The sequence below is a fragment of the Xenopus laevis genome, chromosome 6S (assembly GCF_017654675.1).
Source record: "Xenopus laevis strain J_2021 chromosome 6S, Xenopus_laevis_v10.1, whole genome shotgun sequence".
NCBI lineage: Eukaryota > Metazoa > Chordata > Amphibia > Anura > Pipidae > Xenopus > Xenopus laevis.
Genome location: NC_054382.1, coordinates 107,039,158 through 107,045,509, shown reverse-complemented (window position 1 = coordinate 107,045,509; position 6,352 = coordinate 107,039,158). Strand labels below are relative to the sequence as shown.

The following is a 6,352-nucleotide window of genomic DNA, read 5'->3' as shown; positions in this document are numbered from 1 at the left end:
ATTTCTGAAATACCAAAGTAAGCGGATTACACTTGGTACTTCTTTGCAGATATACATGTATTTTTTCATAAATATTCTTTCTATATACAGGAAACCAGAATAAATAATATTAGTAAGAAAACTAACTATCTCTGCTAAATGGTGTACTAAATGGTAACCTGATGGCAATGCAAAGGTAGTGGTAGCTCCTCCGGGCAACCAAACAGAATAAATATCTTAGAGGAGAAATCAACCTGTTCTGAAAAAAAACACCCCAGGTAGACCCCCCTCCCGGGGAGATGCCCCATACTCCATACTTACCCCTCGGCGCAGATTCTTCCAGCGATGATCCACATCTTCAACTTCTGCGTTCTCGGTAAGCAGACTGAGAGATCGTCAATTTCTGTGTAATTCCGCGCATGCGAATTTGCGCAAACTGCTCCAACTGCGCATGCGCAGAAATACTGATCTCGCAGTCAGCTTACTGAAGATGCAGAAGATGGACGCATGGAACATCGCTGGAAGAATCTGCGGCGAGGGGTAAGTATGGAGTATGGGGCATCTCCCCCGGAGGGTAGTTAGCCTGGGGTGGGGGGGTACGGGTTTTTTCAGAACAGGTTGAATTGTATTCGGTCACTTTCAATTTGTACTTAGGTCTCACACAGGTATACTAGTATCAAAAACCCACTTTATTGTTACATCATTTAAAAAAAAAAGACTTTTAAAAACATGAAAAAAATGGTCAATGGTATGTACAACCCCAATCGGTAATAAATACCTATATACCCAGCTACTAGAGGATATTGCTTGAGGTTGGTAGGACATTGGAACAATTTGTTTGACCCGACTTAGGAGGAGAATAATTCTTAAAGGGGAACTATCGCGAAAGAGAAAATGTAATATAAGCTTCCTCATACTGAAATAAGAAACTTTCTAAATACAATCAAATATTCTGCATTGTTTCTGAAATAATCAAGTTGATCTTCCCTATCTGTCTCTCCGTATCCGTTTCTCTTCATTCTCTCTTCATGCAGGAGTAGGGTGTCAGATACATCCAATATATCTTATAGGGGGGCTCCTTTTGCCTTGAAGATGTATTAGAGCTCACTCTGTTAAAATCACCAGACATCATGTCTCTCTACATGCAGAATTTGTGCAAAAGGCAGTTATTTTGTTAGATTTTTTTTGTACTGGAATCAGTTATTTGAGTGAGCCCCCGGGGGGCAGCTAGGTGGGGGGAGGAGGGAGGGGGGCTACGTAGAATAGGGGGTAGGGTTTTTTTAGTTAAGGGTTGAATTCTCCTTTAAGGGGCCTAGTTGGAAAAGTACACACATTGTGTGTGAGTGTGGGACAGTGAATTCATTATTTCATAAATGGTACAGAAGGTTTGGTTATATATTGAAAAGTTTTTCAGTGAGATGAAGCTTTATATTAAATTTCTATTTTTGCAACATGTATATACAGTATATAATTAACTTACTGTGCCAGCCTAAAGGTTTAGCATCGCTAACAGTAATCATCTAGGTCCACACAGTGTGTGCAAGTTGTAACCGTGTTGGAGTTAGTAAGGAGTGTCAGTGACACGCACATGCTCAGTGTGCATTGAGCAGCTGATGAGAAGCTAACGGTGCCGCAAATCATCAAGCAGAAAATGAGGTTTGACGTCATAGAAGCTAATTATTATGTGTTGGTACTATTAACACTGGTGTGAACTTCCATGTAATATGAATTTGAATTAATGGGCTCTTATATAATCCACAGTGTAAAATGGATACATGGGTCTGGAATCCCACATAAAAAGACACAACAATCAATCCACCATTATGTAGTTCTTTGTTTAGATACAGAATCTCTCTCTCCACGTAATATACCCAGATGGATAAAGCCTTTACATTGAATTTTATGCCAATAAGGGATCCTTTTGTGTTGGTACAAACCAAAATGACACCAAGGGGGTTATTTATTAAAGTCCGAATAACAAAAACTTGAACACTTTGAGTATTTTTACTATAAGATCCAAATTTTTAGTTAAAAAAAACCTGAATTTTTCAAGATTTATTGTACCCCGAAGATGGAAAAAGTCTGAATCTGAAAATCCGGCTTTTTAGACCTACAGAAGTTTTATAAGTCAGTGGGAGAGGTCCCTATCCTATTTGGAATTTTCTAGGGTCTGCACTGGAATTAGCCTAAAAATCTATTTTCGGGGTGGTTTTCGGGGAAAAGCCCTGAAAAAATCGAGCAATTCGCAGAAAAAACTCAGAAAAAATAGTACGATTAGGCTTTTTGCTTGATTTTTTAGGGTTTGTTCCCAATCCGATTAAATCATACTTTTTTTAAAATAACAAGCTGCAATCGTGGATTCTAGTTTGGTCAGTCTTTTTTAATTACAATACAGTGGCATAACTACTGGGGGAGCAAGGAGTGCAATTGCACCAGGGCTCGCCAGAGATTGCGGTGGACCCACCATTTGACTTTTGACTTCCATAAACTGGCTCCTTTTTTTAAGCAAGTGGAAGAGCTCTACGACTACAACACAGTCATTTTCTATTATATTTTCCAATAGAAATGGTTGTGAGCTGCTGAGGTAGAGTTCATCATGTTGCTTAAAATGAGGTGTCATTCCTGGGGGATTCTAATTCTAGGGGAAAAAATGGTATTCGTAAAGGATAAGTAAACTTTAAAATAAGTGAAGGTAAAATTAATGAGGGTTTTTATTCTAAGAACTTTTGCAATGAACATTCATTATTTATTCTTTTTTCATTCCAAGAAATTAAAAGGATACATTTACTGTTAATATGAATGAATTTTGTTACAACAGCGCCACTTGCTGGTCAGTTTCCCACCAAGGTCTGCTCTGATGTTCTTCTGCTTAAGAAAGATTTGAGAAGGGTTTCTAATTTTTTTCCTAACCAGAACATCAGAGCAGCCTCTTTCTTTCTCCTGACAACTTCCTTGACTACTTGCTGGTCAGACTGTTGGGAAACTGACCAGTAAGTGGCGCTGTTGTAACAAAATTCATTCATATTAACAGTACAGATTTCCCTTAATATCTTGGAATGAAAAAATAATGAATGTACATTTCAAAGGCTCTTGGAATAGCACCCTCATCAATTTTACACTGACTTACTTTAAAGGTTTACTTATCCTTTAACATGATTATTTTCCCCTGTGACCTCTAATTATTTATTTGACACCCCCTTAGCGACCTCAACAATCACAGGTCCTGATTTTTCTTAATTTAAACCCACAGACCACTCAGTAAGGACAGAAAAACATTTTATTGGTGTAGGTGGTGTTTTACCACAAATATCTTTAGTCGGCCCAGCAGTTTATTACACCTTTGCCTGAATCACATGATCAATGGAAGACGCTGATCACGTCACGTGTCAGGCTTCTATGGAGCAGCGGCACCACATTGGCTTTACAATATAATACTCAACAACTCCAGCCCGCTACTACTACTTATAATACCAATTTATAATGTTCCTAAAATCAATTTTTATTTGAAACAACCTCACGAATGTCCCCCCTGCGCTTCCGGAATTCACCGTACGAGGTCACTAGCGCGCCAACCAGCGGCTGCTTTTCAGGATCTACGAACGTGAGAGCGGCGGACTTTACCATTGAAGAAAAGGGGGAATAGCGCTTTGGGTAGCACAAGGGCTGTACGCCCTGAACATCAATCGACCGAGCTGTCGTCTCAGGCGTAATAACACAATATCGGAATCAGATTCGAATTATTGCTGTATCTGCGAGCGAGCTTAAACCTGTTTTATGTGTCGAAGGATCGGGTGATCTCCTCCTGTGTTGCATATTGGTTTGCGCCGCCGCTGTCAGGGGAGTGGGAGGTGCGTGGCCGTTCATTCTCTTTAGTGTTTGTCAATGTTGGAGGTGTGAGCAGCCCGGGCCGGGATAGCCAGGTAACTGTTCAACGTATAATACGCCAACTTCTCTGGGTAACACGTTGTAGAGAGCGAGGGAATACGGGCATTCATATAGACAGCTTGGAAGGTGTGTGTGTGTGTCCCAGAAGCATTCACATGTCACACTGCATTAGAGCAGCCAGCTAGAGCATCACTTGCTAACATACAGCAGTACAGATACACACAGCCTGGGGCAACTCCTAAATGCAGGGTCACGTGACACCAGCACTTATTCACCAAAGGGAACTTCGGGTGATCCCTCACTGTCACAGTTATTCTGCTCTGCCATCAAAATGCCATCTTACACCCTGGCATCCACATGAAACACAATCAGGTATGTGAACCCACTTGTAACAATGCTTCGCCTCCTGGCACCCCAAATACCCGAGAACCTCAGGGCCCAGTTGCAAGATCACACCCAACACCCAGAACCCAATCAGCTCTCTTGTTCACCTTTGAGATCACTTTTAGCATGACATAGAGAGTGATAGTTTTCAACAATTTGCAATTGCTCTTCATTTTTTGTGTGTTTTTTTTTTGAGTTGTTATTCAGTGGCTCGTCAATTTGCATTTTAAGCAATCTGGTTGCTAGGGTGCAAATTCCCCTAGCAACCATGCACTGATTTGAATCAGAATAGGAGAGGCCTGAATAGAAGGATCAGTAATAAAAAGTAACAATCACAATACATTTGTAGCCTTGCAGAGCATTTGTTTTTGTTTTTTTTTAGAAGGGCGCCCCTTTGAAAGCTGCAAAGAGTCAGAAGAAAAAGGCAAATAACTATAAAACTATATAAAAAAAAAACATTAAAACTAAATTGAAAAGTTGCTTAGCATTGGCCAATCTATAACATACTAAAAGTTGCCTTAAAGGTGAACCACCTCTTTAAGCCCCATGGCATTCAAATGCAAACGGGTAACCCACAATGAAATCAAAGAGGATAGCCTTATATATGAGCACACCAAGCAAAACTTAACTTGAATTGGAGTGAAAAATTGGAGGGATGCTCTGTGTGGTACACAGTGCGCTAAAACAAGCCCCTCCCACAACCATAAGCCACACCCATTGTTATAAAAAGCCTCACGCACCAATAGTTTCTGGTTTTGCCCACTTTAAAACAAAGCACATTTCCGTTTTGGTATTTCCTTCTAATGCACAGTTTGATGCCCAGTATGCAGAGATTTACGTATGTGACCTGTAGGGACCCCAAAAAGAAAATTGTGCATATGACTTTTCTTGGCTGCTAATTCAGCTTCTGCAAACAGCTCCTTTTCTGTGTATTGTGTGTCATAACCAAGCACAACCCCATCATATTCTATATTACCCAAGATTATTTCATATATATCATTCTCTAACTATTCCTTAATCTGTTGCTGTTTAATACCTTAATTTTCTCTTTTTTTTCCTCATTTTCTCTATAACCCTCTCTGATACCGGCACCTTCTTTATCTGTTTAACGCTTTTCTATCTTTTCTACTTCTCTCCCAGCAATCTTTTCTCTCCTTTAATCCTCTATATATTTGAATATACCAGGCCCGGACTGGCAATCTGTGGGTTTTGGCAAATGCCAGAGGGGCTGCTATAAGGTCCCATAGAAAGTCAGTATTTAGTGGGCGATGTTTGGGCCTCTCTGTGGACTGATTGGGCCTCTGTGTACCTAAAATGCCAGGGCCTATTTTAATTCTTAGTCCGGACCTGGAATATACTATATTTTATCTCTGCATTTTACTTGCATGCAGAGGTGGAGAGGAGCAAAAGAAAGTTCCAGGATTCAAAACTCTTGCATTCCCACTGAGGGGATGGTATTTCACTGAAATAAAGAAGTGAAGGGGTGGCATCCCTGTGCATTAGTGATGTGCGGGTAGACCCTATACCCACGGGTCGGGCGGGTTCAGGCTGACCCCACACCTCCACTTACAGGTGGCGGGCTGGGGAGAAGGAAGCTGCCGACTTCCAGCTTCATTTTTTAAAGACGCACGCCTCCTGCCCCGCCCCTTTTGTGACATCATTGGTAGGGTGGGTCGGTGCGGGCCTTAAAATGGAAGTCAGACAGGGGCGGGTTGGTGAAGGGCAGGTTAGGGTCGGGTGCAGGACCCACACATAACTACTGTGCATCCCTCCCCAATTCCAGCACTGCTGCAAGGTAAAACAAACACAGTGCCACTGAATGTAGAATCATCACCAGAAAGTCAAAGGATACACAAGGACAAAATCAGGGCATAAACAATGCTAAGTACCACAAATTGCAGTATTTCAGCTGCAGAGCACACTTGAGTAGCCCAGTGCACAGTCACAAGATCTCTTGGTTAAACAGCATCACAAAACCCAGTAGGATAAGCCAGGATGGCACCTCAGAATACAGTGGGGTATTACAATGCTCTGCAGTAAAGATGCAGATTTAGACCCTAATGCACTACTACATAATAGCTCTGCACCCCAGCACTCCCTTTAA

General features: G+C 41.3%; 1 protein-coding gene across 4 annotated transcripts in view; it reads left to right on the top strand.

Annotated features, from left to right (window-relative positions):
* Positions 1–3,738: 3,738 nt before the first annotated feature.
* The window catches only part of stau2.S (staufen double-stranded RNA binding protein 2 S homeolog), a 125,072-nt gene continuing 122,458 nt past the window's right edge, over positions 3,739–6,352 (top strand). For 2 of the 4 annotated variants that reach the window (XM_041567084.1, XM_018268598.2), the window contains exon 1: positions 3,739–3,899. The gene's annotated coding sequence lies outside the window, so the exon portion shown is untranslated. 4 annotated transcript variants of the gene reach the window in all.